Source organism: Sapajus apella, unplaced genomic scaffold (assembly GCF_009761245.1).
Source record: "Sapajus apella isolate SASKATOON/1434 unplaced genomic scaffold, GSC_monkey_1.0 scaffold14, whole genome shotgun sequence".
In the NCBI taxonomy this organism is placed as follows: Eukaryota; Metazoa; Chordata; class Mammalia; order Primates; family Cebidae; genus Sapajus; species Sapajus apella.
This window is the reverse complement of record NW_022436954.1, coordinates 19,563,825-19,590,211: the sequence shown is the minus strand read 5'-3', so window position 1 is coordinate 19,590,211 and position 26,387 is coordinate 19,563,825. Positions and strand designations below refer to the sequence as shown.

The 26,387-nt window shown below is 39.2% G+C and overlaps 1 protein-coding gene and 1 long non-coding RNA gene across 5 annotated transcripts in view; both read left to right on the top strand.

Moving 5' to 3' along the window:
* The window catches only part of HSD17B12 (hydroxysteroid 17-beta dehydrogenase 12), a 164,056-nt gene that overhangs the window by 3,217 nt on the left and 134,452 nt on the right, over positions 1 to 26,387 (top strand). The window lies entirely within an intron of this gene.
* LOC116555095 lies at positions 5,229 to 14,908 on the top strand. Its single transcript, XR_004270366.1, has 2 exons — positions 5,229 to 7,632; positions 13,120 to 14,908. It is a non-coding gene; the product is annotated as an uncharacterized LOC116555095 (long non-coding RNA).

Genomic DNA, 26,387 nt, shown 5'->3' with positions numbered 1-26,387 from the left:
TTTTTTTTTTTTTTTTGAGACACGGTCTCACTCTGTTGCCCAGCCTGTAGGTCAGTGGTGTGGTGGTGTGATCATAGCTAACTGCAGCCTCAAACTCATGGGTTCAAGTGATCCTCCCACATCAGCTTCTTGAGTAACTGGGACTACTTTCTAGTACTAATATTTAATATTTTTCTTTTTATAACCAATTAAATATTTTAAGTATTCCATATTAGTAATGTTGAATTGATAGTATATTTTTATTCTTGATATTCTTAGTCTCTCCATGTGAGTATCTTCATGTGCGTATGTTTAATCTCTCTGCCTTAGATTTTAGGATCTGAGGGGCAGAAATTGTGGATTCTCGCTTTTTGTCTTTTCTCACAAATTGGCTCTTCTAAACTTAGGAATAAAAACTGAAAAAAACTTGAAGTACAGTTATGCTTCGCAATTAGTAAAAATATTCCAGATAACAGATTCCTTAGTGTTGTTAGGCTTTTAAGACTGTCTAGGCAGGCCTCGGTGGCTCACGCCTGTAATCCCAGCACTTTGGGAGGCCGAGGCGGGCAGATCATCTGAGGTCAGGAATTCGAGACCAGTCTGGCCAACATGATGAAATCCCGTTTCTACTGAAAATACAAAAATTAGCTGGTTGTGGTGGTGGGCATCTGTAATCCCAGCTACTCGGGAGGCTAAGGCAGGAGAATCACTTGAACCTGGAAGGCAGAGGTTGCAGCAAGCTGAGATCGAGCCATTGTGCTCCAGCCTGGGCAACAAGAGCAAAACTCCATCTCAAAAAAAAAAAAAAAAAAAAAAAGACTGTCCATTACTAGGCCCATACTGTAATTTATCCCTATCTCCTGATCAAGAGCTGGGCCATCTCTTTTTCCTGGTTCTCACCAGTAATATTCCCACTCTGGTGAATCCCCTGTGTTCCCTACACCCCTAGCAGGTGGGTTTAGTCAGTTTAGTAGTAAGACTCCTTTGTCTGTCAACGAATATTTCCTGGATTTCTTAGGAGAACAAAGGAGATCCTGTGAATGTAGAGTTTCAGTTGTTCGAAGGTCAATGTAGCAAATAATCAAAAGAAGACTGATAAGTGGTCAGTTTGTGCTAAATAAAGGAAAGAACAGTCACTGCTGTACAGCAATAAAAAATGTAATCTGTAGAATGTGATTTGAGCATAAATATATTTTGCATGTATTTGAGTAGTTTCCATTACTGGAGTTCATCTAAAATGATTGCTGTTGAAATAAAGTGGAGACGATAGATGCAAAGGCAAGGTAAGTAGACTTCCAAAGTCAAGATATTTTATAACTTTAAACATAAGACAGCACTCTGAGCACTTATTTTTAGTTTTTAATGAAGAGGTTATCTTTCCATGCAGTGAAGAATAAAGGATTCACTAATCAGTGAGTTAGATTTTTACAAACAACTTTATTGAGATATTATCAATACACCATACAATTTGCCCATTTAAAGTGTACAATTCAAGATTTTTACTTAACTTTACAGGGTTGTGCAAACATCGTCAAATCTAGTTTCAGAACATTTTTATCTTCCTTAGAAGAAACACCGTACCCATTAGGCCTCACTCCCTGACCTCTACCTGCTCCAGCCCTAGTCAACCACCAATCTACTTTCTGTCTATGTAGGTTTGCCTGTTCTAAATATTTCATATAAATGGAATCATACAATAGGTTTTTTTTTTTTGGTGAGTGGCTTCTTTGATTTTTGCATATGTTTTCCAAGTTTCATCTACTGTGGAATCTGTACTTTATTGCTGAAGAATATTCGGTTCTGTGGAGTAAGGTTAGATTTCACAAAAAGTCTTCAACCCTTTGTTTTGCCCTCTGCACGATTACATTAGCAAGTTCCTAAGATGTTGTCACTTCGGGTTGCTGATGGAACCCATTTGGCTTTGTAGTATTCCACAGTTCTCCTAATTCAGTAGATAGTGAGGACTTAAAAATGACATGGAATGGTGTGGTTCTCCTTTGGAGAAACTATTCATGAAAACATGCTTTGCTTAGCCATGCTCAAGAATCAAAGGATTCTCAAAATCACAGGCGACATCAGTTTCTATTTTCACATTGGTTAACTGCACAGGGTTAACGTCAAATGACTGAAGAATACTTGTGCAACTAGAGCTCGTTAATAGTAGGTGGCTTTCTTTAACAAGAGTTTGTGATAGCACATGACTTGAAGAATTATATATGAAATGTTAGTTATTTAATTGACAACCCAGAAGAAATATTAGTAACTATCATTTATTGAATGGATGCTGGAAATGTGCCAGGAACTTGAGATTACTTTTTAACCTCTTTGAGCTGTGCTCCATTTTCCCCAGTGGATAGAGGAAGAATCAGAGGCTTAAGTAAATTGCTTTCATTGACTACGGTTTCATAGGTATTGAGTTGCAGAGTCAAGATTTAAAACCAAGTCATTTGTTCTGCAATATACATACACTGTATGTTGGTGATTGGCCTACAGACTGGATGAGTACTTGGGAGTAGATTTCTTTATATCTACAAATTTTATTAAAAGTTTTTTGATTGAAGACACACTTTAACTTTTTAAAATTTAAATTTTTGGTTTGTTTTTAAGAAAAATCTCAGACGAAAAGAAGGCACAATTTCAAATTTGCACATTCGTGATTTTTCTGGAAGCATTGCAGAATAGTTGGCACATTTTAGGATCAAGTAGCTTGGGGTTTTCTTCAGATTTGCAACCATGAATCCTGTTGTCATATGAGAAAATGTTGGAAAGTTACTAAGGTGCTTAACAAAGCAAAGGGTTTGACAGTCATCAGAACGGCGGGGGTTGACTTCGAATGCTATTTTCTATCGCTCTGGCATTCTTGAATGGATTTAGTGACTCCCTGGAGGTCCAGCTTGGTAAATGTCATATTCTTGCTGTTGACATTCTAATGTTAGGATATAGATAACTGTACTTACTGGTGAGCTGATGTTGATCACAGCAGTCATTACATAGGTTATACTTTTCACAAAGGCAGGGGAGGTGAGGGAAGGCAGAGAAACAAACTTAGTCATAAATGTTTTTGAATATTTGTTCATTCTGCCCTTTGGCTCCCAAAAGGGAGTCTGTGTGCCTAAATGTAACAAGTTCTCTAGATTAGAGTTGGCAGGGCAGCCTTCAAGTACTAGTGCTGGAGTCTACATAAGAGGAAACAGAGGCAACTGAAGGATTGGACCTAGAAGCATACCTTTATCTCATTTGGAGGAAAACTAAAAAGGGAGGTTTCCCGGGATTAGAGATCTTGAATCTATATTCTCTGTGTATCTTCTTCCCTCACTCCCCTTCCCACCTGCCCCTATTGCTCCTGCCCTGGTTTGTTTTTATTTATTTATTTATTTATTTCTGTTCTTTCTTTCTGTGCAACACTAACCTTCCTATTTAGAGGTCAAACCTGAACTTGGAGACCCAAACCTAGACTTGAATTCTAGCTTCCCTACAGATTTCATAGGCTTGTTGTGAAGGGTCAATGAGAATACTCATTCTCTGTGAAACAGATAGTACACAAGTGTTTGGTAATTTGTTATCATTAATAGTATTATTAGCCTTAGTAGCACTGTGCTCTGATTACCTGAGCTAATTGCCAGGATAAGATTAAATAAAAAGAAGTTGATATCTGGGTGACTACATTGTCAGATAACTGAGATTACCATTGCTACTTGCAACTGAGTGTTGAGCTTTAAAACTAATTTTTAAGCTGGGCGCGGTGGCTCAAGCCTGTAATCCCAGCACTTTGGGAGGCCGAGGCGGGTGGATCACGAGGTCAAGAGATCGAGACCATCCTGGTCAACAAGGTGAAACCCCGTCTCTACTAAAAATACAAAAAATTAGCTGGGTATGGTGGTGCGTGCCTGTAATCCCAGCGACCCAGGAGGCTGAGGCAGGAGAATTGCCTGAACCCAGGAGGCGGAGGTTGCGGTGAGCCGAGATCGCGCCATTGCACTCCAGCCTGGGTAACAAGAGCGAAACTCCGTCCCCAAAAAAAAAAAAAACCAAAAAACTAATTTTTGTTGTTGTTGTTGATTTTGGTTGGTTGAATTGAGGACAATTTATTTCTTTCAGTTTCAAAAAAATATGTCAGAAGATTTAGATAACAAAATTTTTAAGTTTAGAATGCATGGGTAAATGGATTTGAATAGCCCAGTTTCAGTGCCATTAAAAGCTATTTGTAGATAAGGATAAGTTAAATGTATATTTTTAAAATAGTGTGTCCTTTATTTCATTTCCCTTCTTGTCACTCTTAGCAAAATGTAGCAATTCACATGCATGTCATCAGGGATGGATTGAGATTAAGGTTAGGGAGGCAGGGTGAACAGAACCCTTACTGGGCTTGGGGGAGAGTGACATAATACTATTCATTTGCCTGTTTCTCCACTGCAAATACTGTTGAGTGTCAACTATAGACCTTATAATAGCAGGGGGATGGCAAACAGTAATCAAATGAATAAATTGTGCTGTGGTAAGTGGTGGGATCGGGATGTTCTTGGTCCTATGAGAGTTTGTGAGGGAAGGTTCTAGAGCTGCCCAGGATAAGCGATGACTTAGCTGAGATCTGGTGGGTGAGAGCAAGTGAACGAGCTGGAGTGGCAGGTAGGGCAGATGGAAGAACATTCTTGGCAGAAGGAATAGCAGCTCAATTCCTAGGGCAGGGAAGGTCAGGGCCCTCATGAAACGAGGGCTGAGTGACTGGAGCCAGGAAAGGTCAGACATGAGTGTCATGGGACTGGAGAGGCAGGAAGGGTAACAAGCGGGGGTAGCCTTTATCTTAGGAGTAGTGGAAAGCAGTGGAGGTCATTTTAAGCAGAAAGGTAACACTGTTGAGTTCGAAGCTGTAAGCAGAATTTCTTGTTTCTGTGACTTCCTTAAAGTTATTGCCAACCCTCTTTGGGAAAACATTGTCACACAGAGATAGGCCAGTGTGAGGTATTCAGATAACCTCAGTTAAAATTCCCTTTTTAAAATGACAATTGGCCGGGTACAGTAGCTCGTGTCTTTAATTCCAACACTTTGGGAGGCTGAGGCGGGTGGATCACTTGAGGCCAGGAGTTTCAGACCAGCCTGGCCAACATGCTAAAACCACATCTCTACTAAAAATACGAAAATTAGCTGATGTACACCTGTCGTGGTGCACACCTGTAGTCCCTGCTACTTGGGAGGCTGAGGCACCAGAATTGCGTGAACCCGGTAGGCAGAGGTTGCATGGAGCCAAGATCGCACCACTGCACTCCAACGTGGGCAACAGAATGACACTCTGTCTTTAAAAAAAAAAAAAATTAAATAAGTAAAATAAAATGAGAATTTACACTTTTTGTAAGGGATGCCACTTCTGTGCACTTTTTGGTTATCATCTCTCAGAGACCATTTCTCTCTGGGAGAAAAATCTATCAGTGTGGTATGGGAAGTGCCCCTCTTACAGGAACTGAGTGATGGAGGTTGTTGAAACCCTGAAACTAGATTATTGCTTTGTCGTGGTAACTCCGTAATACCATGGTGTGGTAGTTGAGAAGCTTGCCACAAATTTGTATCAGAAAGAATGCTTTGTTTTATTTGTTGATTTTTGTCTAGCCGAACAATGTGTTTGCCCTATCTCTAACTGGCAGTTCCAGGAAAACTATCCAGTTTCTGGAAAGTTACCTTTGCCACCATTTCGTGAAGTTATTTCCATTTAAATAACCTAGTCATTGTGGAAGGGAGGAAGGGCTAAACAGTTTAAGAACTTGAACAATTGGTGCCTCTCAAGAGTATTACATTGAGAAACAGTATAGCTAACAAACAGATTGGCTTTGGAGTCAGTTGGGCAAGTTGTGCTGTTACCAAGCTGGTTGACCTTAGGCAAAAATAGTTAACCTCTGAACATAACTTCTTTCATTTTTTAGGGGGATGATACTTTTCAGGATTATTCTGACAGTTAAATGAGGTGTAAGTGAGGTTCTAGTATAGTCCTTGATGTGTTTTTATGGATATTAAGTGACATTTATTTAAGAGCATCATTTGTTTCTATAGTTCTCCTGCCTCAGCCTTCTGAGTTGCTGGGACTATAGGCATGTGTCCCAGCAGTGTCTGGCTTCCAGTCTTTATATGATTAAGGGGTAATGATTTTTGTGAATTATCTTCTCTTTCTACATTCTCTTATCAGCCACAAATCTAACAAATATTAGCAGTTTTCTAACCCCTAAAAATGAAATTATGTAATCTAAAAATATAGACTAACTTCAGGAAGAAGTCCTCCTAATACAGATTCTGGAACTAGATTGCCTACTTTTGAATCCCAGCTCAGCTGGTTACAGTGATATCACCTTAATTTCTGTGTGCCTCAGTTTCCTCATCTGTAAAATTGGGATAATTATAGATTTGAAATACTGATTAAATGGGGCTGATTTAATAGGTGGGGAATACTTAGACTACTGAGAACAGTACCTGACATTTTAATAGTAAATACTATAGAAATGCTAGCAGGTATTATCTGATGGGGTGAATCTTATTTTATCCACATAAAATTTTCCCGACTTTTCCTCAAATATCTGAAGACTTTCTGCATATTCCCTTCTAGATGAGTATCAAAGTTGTCAATTTTAGCATGACTGTAATTTAGCTTTTCTACTCTCCCCAGCCTGTTCTGGACTTCCTTGTTTTTGCTAATTACGTCCTCATCTTGCTAGTCACAGTACTTCAAATCAAAGATGGCAAATTCTGATGCCACAGGCAGGTAAAGTAAATGAGTGAAGTGGACCAGGTGTAATGCATGTCAGGACACTGTCCAGGTCACCAGGCATGGTCTCTAGTGTCACCCTTAAGCAACACTGACACAGTCCTCTCAGATCTTCACCAGCAGCCCAAATCTAGATTTTCACACAGAAAGTTTCTTAATTGTTTAGAGTTGATGCAAATTTCTCAGGTTTACTCTGTGGACCAAATAAATTGTGTCAGTGCCCAGATGCATCAGGTGGCCAGTTTGTTCCCTCATCTCTAAGTCTTAGAATCATATTTTCCTTTGCACCTCTAGACAGGAAATTGCCAAATAGTCTCTTGCATCCATATTTTCCTCTATGTTCTCCTAATATATTGCCTCTCGACCAAATCTTACACTTGCTATGGCGCAAGTTTAATCTACCGGTGAAACCTTCAATCGAGTTACCCTTTCCTTACACCTTACGCAAAAATGTCAGAAGTTTCATAATGTCTATGCAAACATCAAGCTCCTTAGCCCTTTTGATCTTGACCTTGTGTCTGTTTCTGAAGTCATGTCCTTTGCACCCTTCCTTGGATGCATCCTAGATCACTTCCTGTGTCCCATACATGCCTGTGCTTTCCCGCTTCTTGTAGCCTCCAAGGCCTTGCTTGTGCAGAGGCATTTAGTAGGTTTTGGTGGTTGTTGAATGTTGGCCTCACTCTGCTTGAGGTGCCCTTTCTCATATTCCACATTCTTCCTGTTTGTGAAATTCTACTCATGTTTCAAAGTGTCAGTTGTTGTGAAATTCTACTCATGTTTCAAAGTGTCAGTTGTGACTTTTTGTGCTGAGAGCTCTCTAGATGGTAGTGATTGTGCACTTTTGGAACGCTAATAGTACTTTTATTCATTCTGGTGGGCTTTTTCACAGTTTACCTTATTAGTCATGTGTGTGTATATACATATATATGTACATGTATCACTTTATTTGCTCAAAAGTATATTTGTACTATAATATTTCATGAATGAATGCTTTTTTTCCTTGAGGTTCTGCTGTATTTCAATTGGGGGTCAGGTGTTTTGCATTAGTTTTCTATTTTTTGTCTTACTTTGCAAAATAATTTGTACACTGTTTTTTCTCTTCTGAAACCTCAAGTACTATACATCTAAAGCTAGATTGAAAATAAACCAAGGCTGGTTAGACAAAGACTGGTTAAAGAGTTACGATAGCAGGGCTGTCATACTCATAATGCACTGAGATTAAAATGATGTATTTGAATAGTATTGGTAACAGGCTAACCTTTCTTCATCTGTGGCATTGGGAAATTGTTACAGGGAACTGAACACTCTGCCACATTTAATATAAATTTGGTAGTATATTTATTATGAATTTCCAAATCTTTACAAAATTGTTGCGAGTAGATTTTCCTTTACTAAGAGAGATTTCTCCAATTAAAATTTTAGTATAGCCTCACTAATTGGTAAGACTAATTTGTGAAAAATTAAACTCTAGGATATGTTGACCAAAGTGTAGTTTTTAATTTTGAAAATGTGATACAATAAGTCCATACCTTCTGGAATTACGAGTCATTTTGAATTGTTGAAGACTCTGAATCAAATTCCCTGGAAAATCTCTTTGATAGTAAAGACATTGGATGGTAAGTGTATGGAACCAGAAACTGCTATAAAGTTAACCATAGAACATTGAGTATATAGTTTATTTGCTTCATGGAAATAAATGAATACTATAGTTGGTTGACAGTCTTTACACAAGCTTAGCCATTCTGTGAAAAAACTTGAGAAAATGAAAAAAATCCTTAGGAGGCTGAAGAGAATAATGGTAGAATAGCAGAACTGGAAGGGATGTTAGCAACCTCTTCATTTCAGTTATTAGGGAAATACGGCTGGAAAAGGTAATGACTTGCCCAAGCTTATGCATCCAGTTAGAGAATGGCTAAGCCAGACAGTTCAGTGGCAAAGGGCAGAAGTGGTGGATCCATCTGTGGTAGATTGATTAAAAGCAATGATAGGAGTGATGGACAGCAGGCTCTGACAGCAAAGTGGAAGAGATTTGTCAGGGTTGAATTAGATAAAAGTGGTGAGGAGGAAAAGCAGAGGTGATTAGTGGTAATGATGAGGATGCTGGCAGAACTGGACTTCATTCCTGAAACTAGTATGAGGCAAGAAACAGCCCTCTCTGTACAGGAGCCTGAATTCTTAAAGAATGACATGTACCTTTTTAGCCCTTGAGGACACACCATTGTGCCATGCTCTTGGTACACCCTACATAGACGTTAAGACTGGGGAGCATTTGTTCATTGTATATAGTAGTGCAAGCTAAGTTAATTGATCTAATATCTCTTATTTAGAGTCTCATCTGTGCTTTTGCCCCAAACTACTGATTATGTTGATGACACTTAATTGCCAGGGAAATATTGCATTTAGTATATGTTCCTCAAGGTGGCCAAAAAAGAATATAATATTTTTTAGAAATTTAAATACCAGTTTAAAAAAATCCTTTAATATTCCTAGTCTGTAGAACACTTATTCTTCCAATTGATTTTACTGTAATGACTGGCATTAACTGCTCATAACCAAGCTAACTTCCAGTAGGAATATTGCCAGCTTTGCTTTACTGGTACCTGAGACTCTAGTCCTGTAGAAGCAGTACTTATACAGAAGACAGGCTCCCCTGATCTTGCTCATCCAATCTTATAATTTTGCTGTGGAGCAGGAAGCTACTTCTTATCTGTATGTTCCAGTGCTTATTACTGCCTGTCATGTGTAAGCAGGTGATGATCTCCTTATAGATAATGTGAAGAAAAAAAAGCCACATTGGACTAGACAACAACATTCACACATTCTGAATCAGAGCAGGTTGATTTAATAAAATGCTACTGTAATGGTGACATTTTAATTTCCAAAGCCCTTTTCAAGTATTCTTGAATTATTTCCGTAACAACCCTATGAGGCAGGTTAGGGTTGGTTTTGTTATTTCCATGTAATATACCAAGACCAGATGGAGATGCAGTGACTGATAGAAGGGTTGCACAGCTAGTGAGTAGCAGATGAAATTGGATCTAGGTTTTCTGAGTCTAGGCAACATGTTCTTTCTAATTTACTGACAAAGTTGCTGAATAAAGGTGATTTTTAAGGCCATTTGAATACTTGCACAAGAGCTTATAAGTTGGAGGGTTTCTCAAATATTGCTTGAAAGTGAAAGGTTGGCCAGGTATGGTGGCTCATGCCTGTAATTCCAGTACTTTGAGAAGCTGAGGTAGGAGGATTGCTTGAACCAGGAGTTGGAGATAAGGCAGGGCAAAAAAAAAAAAAAAAGGAAAAATATTAGCTAGGCATCATGGCGGTACGTGTCTGTATTTCTAGTACTCAGATGGCTGAGGTGGGAGGATTGTTTGAGCCCAGGAGGTTGAGGGTGCAGTGAGCTGTGATTGCACCACTGCACTCAAGCCTGGGTGACAGAGCATGATCCTGTCTCAAAAGAGAAAAGGGTCTGTTTATATCATGGCAGTATTCAAACTCATCTGGATCATATGAATCAATCCAATGTGCTTGTTATTATATTCTAGGGCTTTGCTACAGAGCTACAGAATCAAAATCTGTAAGAAAAGAGCACAGGAGCATGTATTTTTAAACAGATATGATGATTCTTAAGGTCATACATTTTGGGGGCCAGGTGCGGTGGCTGACACCTATAATGCTAGCACTTTGGGTGACCAAGGTGTTTGGATCATTGCAAGTCAAGAGTTCTCAACCAGCCTGGCCAACGTGGTGAAACCTCATCCCTACAGAAAATACAAAAATTAGGAGTGGTGGCACATGCCTGATTATAATCCCAGCAGCTCAGGAGGCTGAGGCAGGAGAATCGCTTGAGCTTGGGAGACAGAGTGAGACTGTCTCAAAAGATCATGCATTCTGGGAAACACTGGACTAGCCCTAGAAGAAAACAGTGGATTATCCATGAAGGCTTTTTAGCCAAATATCTTCTCGATACCAGAGCTTGGTTTGTAATAGTGAACTACTGCACCCGGCCCAGATGGGTTTTTAAAAATTATCTTTATTGGCTGGGCATGGTGGCTCACGCCTGTAGACCCAGCACTTTGGGAGGCCGAGGCAGAAGGAAGGGTGTTATTATGTGAGGATGGGATACCTGCAGTCACCTTGATGACCAGATGGAACAAACTGGAAAAAGAACCAGCACACTGAGGATCACAGAGAAGAAGGTGGAACGCTTCTGGGATCTTGATGCTGTCCCTGACCCACTCATTTTGCCCACTCTGGAAGTGCCTTAATGTTTCCTGTTATTTTGAGATAACAAATTCTGTTTTTTCAGGCTATATCTGTTAGTTTCAGCTGAAACCATCCCAAGCTACAGATTCAGTAGAAAAGGAGGGAAATTTTCTTGTTTCAAATGAAATTTTATAATTGATTTAAAGTCCTGTGGGTTTTGGGTGAACTTAATTTATTGCTATTCATTTGAATACAGAAATGGATGAAAGGAGACGACTTTTGTATGGGAAATGGCTGCTGGTTGCAAGTCTCACTGAATAAACTCTTATTCCTGATTATGCTGGATATTGAGTTCTTGTCCATATCAGGTCATTAAATTATTTTAGTGCCCAGGTGTGTAGTTTATAAAACCAAAGAGTAGAGATATGTGATAATTGTCTTATTGCTGTTATTCTTTGAGAACTATTAACAAATGATTCAGGAATATTGGCTTTTTTTTTTTTTTTTTTTTGGCTTTTCAGTTAACTTGCAGTAAGTTTCTTAGGATGCTTTGCTTTTAGTTACTGCATTTTTAGCAAGTACCTGGTAATCTGGGGGACTGTGGCTCAAAGTAGTTAAACTGAATTTGAAAAGAATCAGGACTGGCTATTTTAGTTACTGCATTTTTAGCAAGTACCTGGTAATCTGGGGGATTGAAAAGAATCAGGACTGGCTATGAAGTGAGGCAGATATGTTATTGTCCTTAATGCATATTTCTCTCTCATTATGTTCCAAAGCCAATGAAAAGCCAATTGTATTCATTATCCTGGGGGTATAGTCTTAAATCTGCCACTTTTCCATGTTAATGTATTAGTATAAAGGTTGTGAAATCCATTTCAGATGTTACTTGTTTGGGAAGTATGAGGTTACAGATTCAATGGCATTTAAATTTCTTTTTTCTCTCTCGCTCTCTCTTTTTTTTTTTTGAGATAGGGTCTTGCTCCATCACCCAGGCTGGAATGCAGTGGCACACTCACTGCAGTCTTGAGCACCCTGGCCCAAATAATCCTTCCTACCTCAGCCTCTCTAGTAGTTGGGACTACAGGTGCATGCCATCCCTCCTGGTTAATTTTTGTATTTTTTGTAGAGATGGGGTTTCACTGTATTGCCCAGGCTGGTAAATTAATTAATTAATTTATTTATTTATTTATTTTGAGACAGAGTCTTGCTCTGTTGCCAGGCTGAAGTGCAGTGGCTCAGTCTCGGCTCACTGCAACCTCCACCTCCTGGGTTCATAGTGATTCCCCATCTCCAGCCTCCCGAGTAGCTGGGACTCCAGGTGGTGAGCCACCATGCCCGGCTAATTTTTTGTATTTTAGTAGAGACGGGGTTTCACCATGTTGACCAGGGTAGTTTCAATCTCCTGACCTCGTGATCTGCCTGCCTTGGCCTCCCAAAGTGTTGGGATTACAGGCATGAGCCACCGTGCCTGGCCTAAATTTCTTCATTTTTAAGATAAAAATGGTGGGGAAATGTACCATCTGGGTCACTGAAAAGCTGGAGCAAAGATGTATGAAACTCAGGGACATGGACTTTACTTTGTATCCCTGGTGGTGGGTGGTGGTATGTCCTTACTGATGTAGACTTTAAGAACCAGGAGATCCTGATGTGTGTGTATAAATATTGCTTTTAAAAAGAAGATAGATATTATTTAATAGAAATAATATAAGGCCTAAGTCTAAAAAGATTCTAGGTTAATAAAATCCTCAGGCTGGGTACGATGGCTAATGCCTGTAATCCCAGCACTTTGGGAGGCCAAGGTGGGCAGATCACTTGAGGTCAGGAGTTAGAGACCAGCCTGGCCAAGATGGTGAAACCTCATCTCTATTAAAAATACAAAAATTAGCCAGTCATGGTGATGCAAGCTTGTAATCCCAGCTACTTGGGAGGCTAAGGCAGAAGGATCACTTGAACCTGGGAGGTGGAGGTTGCAATGAGCCAAGACCACACCACTATACTCCAGCCTGGGCAACAGAATGAGACTCTGTATCAAAACAGAAAAAAAGAAATGAATCCTCTCAGTCTGTGAAGACTCTAGTCATGCACTGTTGCTTAGGGTTCAAGGGAAGCTGCCTTTTTGTGTGGGAGTATCCTTTCTGATAAAAGAGATTCAGTAACTTAGTCAAGCTTTACCCTGTGAATGAAGAGAGGGGTGTGTGTGTGTGCGTGTGTGTGTGTGTTGTGGGGGTTGGGGGGTGTGCATTCTTTTCCTGCTTTATAGTTTTATAGGAGAAGCACTCAAATACTCATTGGATCTTGGAAAGATGACTCTTCCTTTATTTAAGGTACAGTATTATGCTGACTAGTAAAAGAATCTTGATTCTTTGCTAATGGGCCAAAGGCAAGTACAAGAAAAATAGGAAAGCTATTATTACTGGTTTTAATTTTGGAATTTTTATGCCTCTTTTTCTATTTTTTGTTATATTTTTATATTACTATCATTTCTGCCCCTTATTTGGTACTGATGCCTCATATCAGGGATATGACGTATACCATAGATAGATCATCAAGGGTAAGATGTAATATCAGGGAAGTTATGTCATCTATTCTTAGGTTCTCCACATACTCCCATAGTTATTCTTTTATTTAATTGATTCAATAAATAATTGATCACCTCTGGTATGTCAGACACTTTGCAGTGTCTAGGGGTGTAGCAGTGAACAAAATGGGCAAAATCTTTGCTCTCATGGAGCTTGTGGTTTAATGAGGAAAGATGGGCAGTAAGCAAACATTTGCTAAGTTTGGTGGTAAAATGTAATTGGAAGAAAAATAAAGTAGATGTTAGAATAATAGAGGAAGATGAAGAGGAAGTTTGTATCCCTGCTTTTTTACATAGGATGGTGGTTGAGGAAGATTTTCTCATTAAGTTGACATTTAGACTGAGACCTGGATGAAATTTCTTTACTCCAGCTATACTGTCCTCCTTGCTATTTCTTGTGTATTTACAGCAAAAACGTTGTACTAATTTATCCCTTTGCCTAGAATACGCTTCTGAGAGATAGTCACAATTTAAATAAGTAGGGAGAAGTATTGGGAGTTATCAAGTGTCTTACCAGGCAAATGGAATTTCCTCTTCTCTTAGCGATGGGTCTGGTTGCCACTGAATTTTGTAGAATTATGTTTTCTTTAGTGAATCACTTCTAAAATAACATGCATAATTTGTTTAAATATACATGATGTTTAGGATAATTTTTTTTGAAGACTTAATGTCACCCGTTATTTTTGGCCCACTTTTTACCTTACAGAAATTAAAGTGGACTGTCTGTAACAAAAACTAAGTTGTCTTGGTCACTTTGGGCTGCTAGGACAGAATACTATAGACTGGATGGCTGAAACAAAACAAATTTATTTCTTACAATTCTGGAGGCTGGGAAGTCCAAGATCAAGGCTGCTGATGTCTGGTGAGGGCACGCTTCCAGCTCGCAGATGGCTGTCTTTCATGGTATCTTCACATGCTTATGTCTCTTCTTGTAAGGGCATTAAACCCATTAATAATTACCTCCCAAAGACCACGCCCCCAAATACCATCACACTGGGGATTTAAGCTTCAACATACAAATTTGGGGGGATACAAACCTTCAGTTCCATAGCATGAGTTATTATATTTTGTCAGTTGACCTAATAAAACCTGATATTCTGGGTAATAGCCTAGAGGTAATCACATTACTTATTGGTAAGCTGAAAATGAATGACAGTTTTATTCTAAAGCAATTTTAAAGCAACAATAGGCTGTTGTTTTACTTACTTCTCTGAAAACTATACATTTATTGACTTTATCTAGAAGTGCAGTAAATATGGATCTCTTTATTAATTTTTCTCCTAAACATACTGAAAATATTTTGCATTACACCCTTAGGACTGATTAGGTTTATAAAGAAAAGGCATCTGTGAATGAAATGCTGAATTGCATCTCCCATTGGATCAACTCAAACGATTATGCAAAAAATAAAAATAACCCCATTTTTGCTGAACATATGAATTTTGTCATTGCAAAAGAACTAAATGGTTCACCACATTTTCATGGAGATGTCTTACTGAGGCTGCAGCAGCTGGGTGTACTATTGTTGAAAAGGAGAATTTCTATTTGTATGTATTCTTTAGGTTACTGTGTGCCTAAAATGGATCATCTCTACCATTGTATTTTATCTTCCTTGTTTTCCACATCATCTTTTATTTATACTTCATAGATAGTAGTATTTGGAGCATATTTGGCTATTAGCCAGTTAGTGATTATCTTTTATAATGGTTTTCAAGGATAACAGAGATAAATTAAATTCCAAAATATTACTGAAACATCCTTCCCAATAGCAACTGTAACGTTCTTTCTCGCCCATACCTTTTCTGGAACTATAGAACAAACCAAAATTCCCTTTTTTTTGAGCTAACTCTGCCCTCCAGTGGAGAAAACACAGGGCAGTGAAATAGCTCAGGTAACATGCAGCAAAGGAGAGGATATAACACAGCCAGGTAAAGTTCAAGCTGCATAGCTATTTTCTACATAAAAGAGAGAAGTTGTTTTCACCCCTTGTAAGCAAGACTGTTTTTTTTTTTGAGACAGAGCCTTGCTCTGTCACCCAGGCTAGAGTGCAGTGGTGTGATCTGGGCTCCCTGCAACCTCTGCCTCTCAGGTTCAAGTGATTGTTGTTCCTCAGCCTCCTGAGTAGCTGGGATTACAGGCGTGCACCACCATGTCCAGCTAATTTTTGTATTTTTGGTAGAGACGGGGTTTTGCCATGTTGGCCATGCCGATCTATAACTCCTGACCTCAGGTGATCTGCCTGCCTTGGCCTCCCAAAGTGTTGGGATTACAGGCGTTGCCCATAAGCAAGACTATTATGCATAAGTCTTCCTCTTTGTGAGTTTGTTGATGAATTAAAGAAGGATATATTGTCACTTCTCTGACTTAATGTCTTTGATGCAATGCTTTGCAGCCTTTTTGTCCACTCTGGTAGGATGTACCAGAAACATTAGGCAAGTCTATTAGGAGGTGAGTAATTGGATTTTTTTCTCCCCTGGAATGAACTCAAGTAATAACTTTTAATTTTTTAAACTTTTTGAAAAGACCAAAAAATACTCTTAAGTGGTTATAAACAAGAAACATTTTGCTGCTACTTGTATATTCAAAGCACTCAGAAAACTGTGATCTGACTATGACTCTCCCCCTTTTTTGAATAAAAAAGAGAGAGAGTTGGCTTGAATTCTGTGACTTGGCCTGAACTTGATCTCTTGGCGAACACTGGGCTTCATCATTGTGAATGGTAACTACGTGTGACTGAGCACCTGAGAAGGTTACAGAGGCAAATGTTCAGAACATGGGCTGGTACGTGTGCAACTCTGGGCTGGGGAATGGAGCCAGGGTTAGGGGATGCTAAACTGCTGGTGTTTCTGTCCTACGTAGGGAGCACTAGATCACTCGGTTGAAGCTGAAATGTTAAAGGAGGCTTGATGGTTTTGTGTTGGGGACAATTTGGAGATCCGTTTCCCTAAAAGAATATAGTGGGTGATAGTTGAGAAACAGTAGACAGAGGCTTTCATTTTCTTAACCCTTACAAAAACCTGAGCCAACTATCCTTACAATGAGTTGTCATTTGAAGTTTTCTACATACTCAAGGAATGTGTTTTCTTCTTTATCTTCTTTTAATGGAGCAAATCTTCTGCAAACCTTTTTACAGTTAGAGTGATTCTTACAATTTAGGCATATAAAGGACAATTAGACATAAAAATACGTGACTTATAGGTTTTAAAGCAGGGATCCTTGCATGGTAGACTTTCAAAAGGATAACCATCTTCTGCAAAACCACATAAATAGCACAGAGACTGCCAGAGTGAACTCACTTTTAGAAAAAACATGATATGTGAATTTCTAGTAATAAATTTTGAAATTCTTGAAGGGAAATGATGATATATGATTTAAGTTCCTTAAAAATAATTTATATTTTATTTTTATTTTAAATAATTTAAGATCTGATTCACTCTGAACTATAATTGACTCTAGAGGGTGCTGATGAGCACTAAAGATGTCCTGAAGATTTATATTGAAGATTATTTTTATTAAAATGAAGTTTCCTTGAGGTTTTAATGTAGTATTTGAAAATAAACACATATTTTGCCCTCCCAAGAGAGCTTAGAGCAAAAATACTTAAGTGTTTTTTTTTTTTTTTTTTTTTTTTTTGAGATGGAGCTTGCTCTGTTGCTCAGGCCGGAGTGCAGTGGCACGATCTCAGCTCACTGCAACCTCCACCTCCTGGGTTCAAGCAATTCTCCTGCCTCAGCTTCCCAAATAGGTGGGACTACAGGTGCATGCGCCACCATGCCTGGCTAAGTTTTGTATTTTTAGTAGAGGTAGGGTTTCACCATGTTGGCCAGGCTGGTCTTGAACTCTGACCTCAAGTGATCTACTGGACTTTTCCTCCCAAAGTGCTGGGATTACAGGTGTGAGTCACTATGCCTGGCCTCATTGTTGTTCTTTTAAAAGTAGGTAAATAGTTTACCATTGTTCTTAGAAACTCTTTGAAAATTCCACTGAATTTGTGTGATTTCTCTAAACTAACTTTGAATCATGCTTTTGAAAGCTTGTTTAATATTTCAAAAGAAAAGAACCTACCTTATGCATATAAAATATAAATCTTAGTACCGGATTAGTGTATTATTTTATAAATTTAGTTATGTTTGCAGAAATATTTATTTTATGTTTAGAAAGAAATTTCAGAAAGTACATTCTAAAGTTAGATTTTACAGAACTAACATTTAGCTATTAGAGTAATATATGCTTCTTATATTTTTAGCAGGTAGAGTACTTTTAAACTGTAGTATGTTTTTTTGTTTGCTTGTTTGTTTGTTTGTTTGTTTGTTTCTGAGACAGAGTCTTGTCTATTGCCCAGGCTGGAGTGCAATGGTACAATCATGGCTTACTGTAGCATCAACCTCTCGAGCTTAAGTGATCCTCCCCCCTCAGCCTCCTGCATAGCTGTGACTACATCTGTGTACCACACCCGACTAATTTTTGTATTTTTAGTAGAGACGGGTTTTGCCTTGTTGCCCAGGCTGGTCTCAAACTCCTGGGCCCAAACAGTCTGTGCACCTTGGCCTCCCAAAGTGCTAGGATCACAGGCATGAACTACCACGCCCAGCCTACAATGTGATGTATTAATTTGAAAAACCTTTTCACTTTTCAGATGGGGAAGCTTTTAGAAAATTGCTGACTTAACCCAAACTCCAAAAATGGCGATGATAAAGATATACATTGTAAAGCAAAAATAAAATTTGAAGGGCCTCCTAACCTCCCGCAGATATCTGAATAGACTCCCTCATCAGCAAGGGCACTCTAAAATTTAACCTGAAACACTGATTCAGGCCATGAATTGGGGGTTGGATAAGCCTTATTATACCCCTCTGACATTAACATCAACACAGACCTTAAGTCTGTTAAGAAACATTTACAACCTATTTTCTCTGAACCCTGCGACTTGGAGGCTTCGTCTGTATGATAAAACTTTGGTCTCCACCAGGCGTGGTGGCTCACACCTGTAATCCCAGCACTTTGGGAGGCCAAGGCGGATGGATCACGAGGTCAAGAGATTGAGACCACTCTGGCTAACATGGTGAAACCCCATCTTTACTAAAAATACGAAAATTATCTGGGCGTGGTGGCGCATGCCTGTAGTCCTAGCTACTCAGGAGGCTGAGGCAGGAGAATTGCTTGAACCTGGGAGGTGGAGGTTGCAGTGAGCCGAGATCGTGCCATTGCACTCCAGCCTGGCCACAGAGTCTGGACAAAACAAAACAAAAAAACACAAACAAAACAAAAATACTCCCTTGGTCTCCAGAACCCCTTATCTTAACCCAGACTTTTTTTTTTCTACTGATAATAACTCTTTCAACCAATTGCCAGTCAGAATATGTTTAAATCTACCTATGACTTGGAAACCCCTCTCTCCTACCGAGTTGTCCTCCCTTTCCATATCTAACCAGTGTAAATCTTACATGTATTGATTGGTGAACTATGTCTTCCTAAGATGTGTGAAAGCCAGCTGTACCCCAACTGCCTTGGGGTAGAGCCTCTGAGGCTGTGTCACGGGTACATGCTTAACCTTGGCAAAATTAATTTTCTAAATTGAGTGAGACCTCTCTCAGAGATTTTGAGTTCACAACGTTAACAAAAGTTCTGTGTTATAGTGAGAAAACTTTGCTAAACAAAATGAATTATTCTTAATTGGAGTATTAGTCACTTCAAAGAGTGAATGTTAATGTAAACTTTTACATTATGTTCAACCTATGAAAAAGTGATGTATTTCCAGACTACCCTTTGTTTAACATTTCTTCAGAAATATCACAACTGTTTTCATTACTGCAGGCAGAGAATCATATTAGAAAAATTCTCTCAGTAATTTGATATGAAACCTATGTTTTACTCATTGAAGGCAGTGTTATCCAACAGAACTTTTTATGGTACTGGAAATATTCTATATCTACACTGTACAATTTGGTAGTCACCAGCTATTGAGAGCTTGAAATGTGGACAGTGTTACTGATGAACTGAATTTTTAATTTTGTGTTATTTTAATTAAAAATTAAATTAATAGTGACATGTGTCTGGTGGCTACCAGCTTGGACTGCATTGACTTTAAGTCCTTCTGCTAGGTGTTAGATGTATCGGGGATTGAATTATGACTCTGATGGTACATATGTGTATCTGTGCAGTCCTTTGAACTTTTATAAACCTGCCTGGGTATTATAACATGCAAACACCTTGTTTCCAGATAGACAGATTTATGTGAAAAGAATTGGCCCTTTGGATGTATCTCAAACCCTGAGGTTTTCTCTTGTGCTTTTGAGTTAAAATGCAGAGAGCATCATACAACAGGTGACTGCAAAATGGAGGGACTGATGAAAACAAAACAAAAGCAACCACAAACCAGAACTTATGTCTACTGCATAGGAATTTTATTTGGAAGTTGGTATGCTTTTCTGAATGTCCTTAAGTGTAGCAAGTCTTCCTACTTTGAGGGTAAACTTGGGTATGATAAAGAGGCAATTTGTGCTTATGTCTGGTAATTAATGATAAAATACTTGAATAATGCTTTATAATTTGCCAGGTTATTGCAATTTCATCTTCTTGGAATATTAGCTCCATTTTACAGACAAGAGAACCATGATTTAATCAAGGTTTTAAGGCTCATTCATTTCACATTTACTGATCACTTCCTGTTCATGTAGATTTCTAGGTTAGGAATGAAGTAACAGTTTCTCCTCAAAGGAATTAACAATCTAGTCCGGACAATTAAACAAAGAAACAAGAAATTATTATAGTATACTCAATAGGATAAGAGATATAGGTGCATAGGATGCAGTGGAAGAAGGAGAAACATCTGGCATGGTGGTGAGACCTGAGGGAGTCAGGAGTTTCCTGGGTGAAGGAGGCAGGGGAAGGGTGCTCCAGAAGAGGCTATGCCAGGAGCAAAGGTGTGAAGGTGCTGGTGGAGCAAAGGTGTGAAGGTGCTGGTGGAGCAAAGGTGTGAAGGTGCTGGTATTCCAAATCAGAATAAATTTAGTACATAGAAGGTCCCTGAACCTTCTGTGTGCTCAATAGAAGTACATAGAAGGTGCACAAAATTTACTAGTGGTCTTATATCATTTTGACCTTGTTTTTTTTCTAGCTCAGTCTGAAGAAAGGCTGGGCTAAAAATAGCTCCTGGTACAGTGATAAAGCATCCAAGTAACGATTTCAAGGAGAAAGTTAAGACTAGATTTAGTTATTTGGCAAACACTAACTTAAAATATTGATGTGCTAATAAGAAATCATCTTACTTATTAAAGCAGATCCTTAGAGGCCTGTTTTTGTTCCTCTTACTGGAATATCAATTCCATAAGGGCTTTAATTCACTGTTTTCCCAGGGCCTAGAACAGTATCTGACATATATTAGAAGCTCAGTAAATATTTGATATATGAAGGAATGAATCCTAGGCTGTTATCCTAAAAGTCACTGTGAATGCTTAAACCATATGAGAAATGTGCTTTTTAAAAATTCAAGAATTAACGCATTTCCATTATTCAGACTAGGCTTTTCTCCAGTGTCTCAGATACATATTGCTATATAACAAACTTTCCTAAAAGTTAGTGACAAAAAAATAACCATATTATTGCTTATGATTTTGTGGATCAAGAATTCGGACAAAGCTTATTAGAGACAACTTTTTTCTATTCCACATGGTATTGGCTGGGGCTAGAGGGTTCGTGATGGCCTCACCTCCATGCCTGGGGCCTTAATACTAGTTGTTACCTGGGAAGCCTCAGTTTTCTTTCTTATTTTTTTTTTTTTTTGAGACAGAGTTTCACTCATGTTACCCAGGCTGGAGTGCAATGGCACGATCTCGGCTCACCGCAACCTCCGCCTCCTGGGTTCAGGCAATTCTCCTGCCTCAGCCTCCTGAGTAGCTGGGATTACAGGCACGCACCGCCATGCCCAGCTAATTTTTTGTATTTTTAATAGAGACGGGGTTTCACCATGTTGACCAGGATGGTCTCGATTTCTTGACCTCGTGATCCACCCGCCTCGGCCTCCCAAAGTGCTGGGATTACAGGCTTGAGCCACCGTGCCCGGCCAAGGAAGCCTCAGTTTTCTTCCATGTGGCCTCTCCAATGGTCTCTCATTATTCACTAGACTAGGTTGAGCTTCCTTACATGGTACTGAGATTGTTCCAAGATAAAAACAGAAGTTGTAAGCTATCTTAAGGCTTTGATCTGAAAGTTATAGACTGTCAGTTCTAACATACTCTTTTTTTTTTTTTGGAGACAGAGTCTTGCTCTGTCGCCCAGGATGGAGTGTAGTGGCACCATCTCGGCTCACTGCAACCTCCACCTCCTAGGTTTAAGCAATTCTCGTACCTCAGCCTCCCAGCAAGCTGGGATTAGAGGCACGTGCCACCACACCCAGCTCATTTTTGTATTTTTAGTAGAGATGGGTTTTCACTATGTTGCTCAGGCCGGTCTCAAACTCCTGGCCTCAAGCAATCCGCTTGCCTTGGCTTCTCGAAGCGCTGGGATTACAGGCGTGAGCCCCTGCACTCAGCCAGTTCTACCAAATTCTGCTGGTCAAAGCAAGTCAGAGGACCAGCTCAGATTTAAGTGGAAGGGAAAAGATTCTACCTTTTGATGGGAGAAAGTCAAGTTCCTATAGCAAAGTGGCATGAGATGGAAGGTATTGATGGAGCTGATCTTTGGAAACAGGCTGCTACAGTCTGCCCTCTGAACATAACAATTCACATTTCTTCCATATGCAGAATAGACTTTACTCCTCTCTTGGAAGTCTTATCCCATTAAGGCATCCACCTGGAGTCTAGTATCTTTTCATCTAACTAAAGTCCAGATGCATATGAGATTTCTTAGGCACAGTTGCTCCAGGACAACTTCTTTTTTTTCTTTCTTTCTTTCTGAGACAGTTTTGCTCACCCAGGCTGGAGTGTAGTGGCGCGATCTTGGCTCACTGCAGCCTCCTTCTCCTGAGTTCAAATTATTGTCTTGCCTCAGCCTCCCAAGTAGCTGGGATTACACAGGTGCCCACCACCACATCCAGCCATATTTTTAGTAAAGATGGGGTTTCACCATGTTGGCTGGACTGGCCTCAAACTCCTGGCCTCATGATCTGCCCACCTCAGCCTCCCAAAGTGCTTGGATTACAGGCATGAGTCACTGCGCCTGGCTTCCAGTACAGCTTCTTTAGATCTAGAAATCTGTGAACAAAAAGATAAGTTATCTGCCTCTGTCTCCTAGTCAACATACACTGGTGAGACAGGGGCAAGAAAACTATAGTAGACACTCCCATTTAAAAAGAAGAAGAATTAGAAGCACTGTTCCATAGCAATTTTGAAATTCATCTGGGCACCTGTTACTAGTCTCTTACCACGTGTCAAAATATACCTTAAATAGTGCCCAGTTCTGCTCCTTGAGAGTTGTTCCTTAGTACATGGTTTTGTAAGATTGTTAGCTCTACCCTTTGGGTTCTTGGCTTTCTCCTCCTCTTTTATTTTTCATAAGAAATAGGACCTATTTGTAGCTGAGTAGCTTTCCAACCTGCTTCTTACTTATGCGAAGTTGGGAACCCACAGATATTTTATTTCTCCCATTTTGAACTGTTTCTTTCTCTTTTAGTCCAAACTGATGGTACTTTTAGTACTCTAGTTTTCTTTAAAACTTTGAGAGTTTTCCATGAATGTTATTAGGGATTGATTCTATGTCCCAAAAGCCACATTCATTATTCTTTTCCAGGACAGAACTGTCTTTACTTTGGATCTGTCTATTGAAGGAAAAGGTCAATAAGATTCTTAGAAGTCCCTTTGTATAGATGAGAAGAGTCTATATTTACAAGGTCTCAACAAAAGATCTTATGGACAACCTCTGATTTCATATCCACCCAGAGACCATTTTTAAATTTCAGATCTTTTGCCACTTGCAGAGGCTGTCTTGGGCCGTCTCTACTTCCTCTAAATTCTGCTTAAAAATTAAACAGGCCAGATACAGGTGAAGGGGAGGAAGGCAGCAAATCACGCTGCAATGTGTGTACCTATGCAACAGTCTTGCATGTTCTTCACATGTACCCCAAAACCTAAAATACAATTAAAAAAAATTAAACAGGTCCTTCTTTCGTTTATTTCTCTCTTCCCTTACTTTATCATATGCAGCTAGAAGAAGCCAATTGGCACTTAACTTTCAATGTTCTACCTGGAAATATCTTTAGCCAGTTGGTAAGTTAATTAAGTAAATATTCTATCTTACGTAATTATTAAATTAGGTAAATATTATTGCAGGCAACAGTCTTGCCAAACATTCCACCACTATGTAACTTGAGTCACTCTCTTTCCTGCATCTAATAGCAATTTTCTCATGGCTCTTCTGGCCTTTGCTAACAACTGACTTTCAACTTTTTCAGCCTCTGCCAGCCATCAGGTCCCAAAACCAATGCTACGTATTGTAGATTGTTTGGCACTTTCCATAAGCAAGTCAGTCAAATCAAGTCACATATATAAGGAAGAGAAAATAGATTCCATCCCTTGAAGGGACGAATGGCAAATTCCCATTGCAAAAGAGCATGTGGAATGGGATGACTTATAATCATCTTTAGAATCATCTATAGCACCTAGTAAGTTTAAACTTGGAAGATTTACTATAGGTGAGAAGTTAACAAGTGGTAGCCTGTATATGTATCTGGCTCACAGATATGGTATCTTTGGCTTGCGTAGAATTTAAATTAAAAAAAAAAAAACAGCATAATTTACCATCATTAAACAATTGGAAGATTTTATTTAGAAGATTGTGTCTCAGGTATCTCTTGAAAAACAGTAAGCTGTTGTTGTATTGGGCCTTCATTTCCATATTAGCTAGAAATTGCCTGATTTACTCACTTTCATGACCTTCATGGCTCCTATAGGTATTTGAGTTTGCAGTTTTTGCTACTGTAGATTATTAATTTATACATTAGTTTTTTTAAGGGAATACAGTGATGAGCAAGACAGGCATAGAGCTTACATTCAAGTAGGTGAAGATGGGCAGTAATAATAGATAAATAATTTATCTAATAAAATATTAGATAAATATTCCACATGGAAGTGGAATTAAGCAAGAATCTGGGATAGAAAGTGACTAGTAAATGGGTAGTTGGGGTGGGCATGTTTTAGATAGGGTGGTCAGGAAGGCCTCTTCTGAAGACATGATGTTGAGTGGCCTTAGTGATGAGAAGGAGCCAAACATGGGGTCAGAGTGTTCCAGGCAGAGGAAATAGCAAGTGAAATGATCCATGGATGGGGCTGGGCTAAGGGTACTTGGGGAAAGGCAAAGCCGAGAGTATAAGAGGAGAAAACGGTAGTAGAAGAGGGGCATGAACGAGGTCATGAGAGATCCTGTAGGACAGAAAAAGAATTTCAGATCTTATTCTGAGTAATGGGAAGTCATTGAAGGAATGGAACAGGACTAGGGATGTGATGTCATTTCCTTTTTGCAAAGATATCTGTGGCTGCTGTGCAGTAAATAGACTAGTGGTGAAGGGTGGAAGTAGGATGGTTGTTAAGGAGGCTTGCAGTCATCTAGGAGAGGTATAAATGATGGGGCCTTGAAGCAGGGCATGGGACTTTTAAAGAAGTGGTCATAGGTGGTATGTCTTAAGAGTAGACAGGTCTTATGGAGGATTGAATATGGGAATGGAGGGAATCAAAGCCAACTTTGAGCCTTTTGGCTTGAGCAACTGAATCAGTGCGTGGTCCCATGGGGAGTTCTGACAGAGGAGCAAGCTTGAAGTGGGGATTGAGAGTTTTTCTCTTGACCACTAATAACTTTGTGATCCTACTACAAAAATAAGGTTGAAAATGAAAACTCCTAAAATGAAATTATTTTCATCTTACAGCTCTTTATATGTTTTTTTTCTTCTCTCCATTAGAAGACTTTGCCATTACTTGGAAGGCATAGAAGCTGCAGTGGAGGAAGTATACACATATATATTGGAGGATGTATTTACATTTTAATGTGTAGCTATCTGCTCTCAAGAATTAGGCAGTGAGACTGGGCACTGTGGCTCACACCTATAATCCCAGCACATCGGAAGGCTGAAGTGGAAGTATTGCTTTAGGCCAGGGATTCAAGAGTAGCCTGGCCAACATAGTAAGCTCTTGTCTCTACAAAAGATTTAAGAATTGGCCTATAATCCTAGCACTTGGGGAGACCAAGACAGGTGGGTCACTTGAGGCCAGGAGTTCGAGACTAGCCTGGCCAACATGGTGAAACCCTGTCTCTACTAAAAATACAAGAAAAATTAGCCAGGCATGGTGGTGGGCACCTGTAATCCCAGCTATTTGGAAGGCTGAGGCCCAAGAATCGTTTGAACCCAGGAGGCGGAGGTTGCAGTGAGCTGAGACTGCACCATTGCATTCCAGCCTGGGCAGCAAGAATGAAACTGTCTCAAAAAAAAAAAAATTAAGAATTAGCCATGTGGTGTTGTGCTATTTTGAGTAATGGGAAGTCACTGAAGGAATTGAATGGGGTAGTAATGTAATGCCATTTACTTTTTACAACGATGACCCTGGCTGCTGTACCATGAATAGACTAGTGGCCAAGCGTAGAAGCAAAATGGCCATTTTTTATTTTCTATTTATTCCTATTTATTTATTTATTTATTCTATTTATTTCTATTTATTCTATTTATTCCAATTCAGTGTGGTCATAAGGGATCAAGTATAATTTATTATTCGCATTTAATTGTTACAGAGAAATAATTCATTTTTACTACTTAAAAAGTTGGCATGATAGTAATCAGAATGTTCTAGGAGAACCTTCCAGAGGTTTGTAATACTTAGAACTGAAGTCACTATTTAGCTAAGACCAGAGTCATAACTACCTGAGGCAAGATTGAGTAAGGTGAATGGATTTGATGAA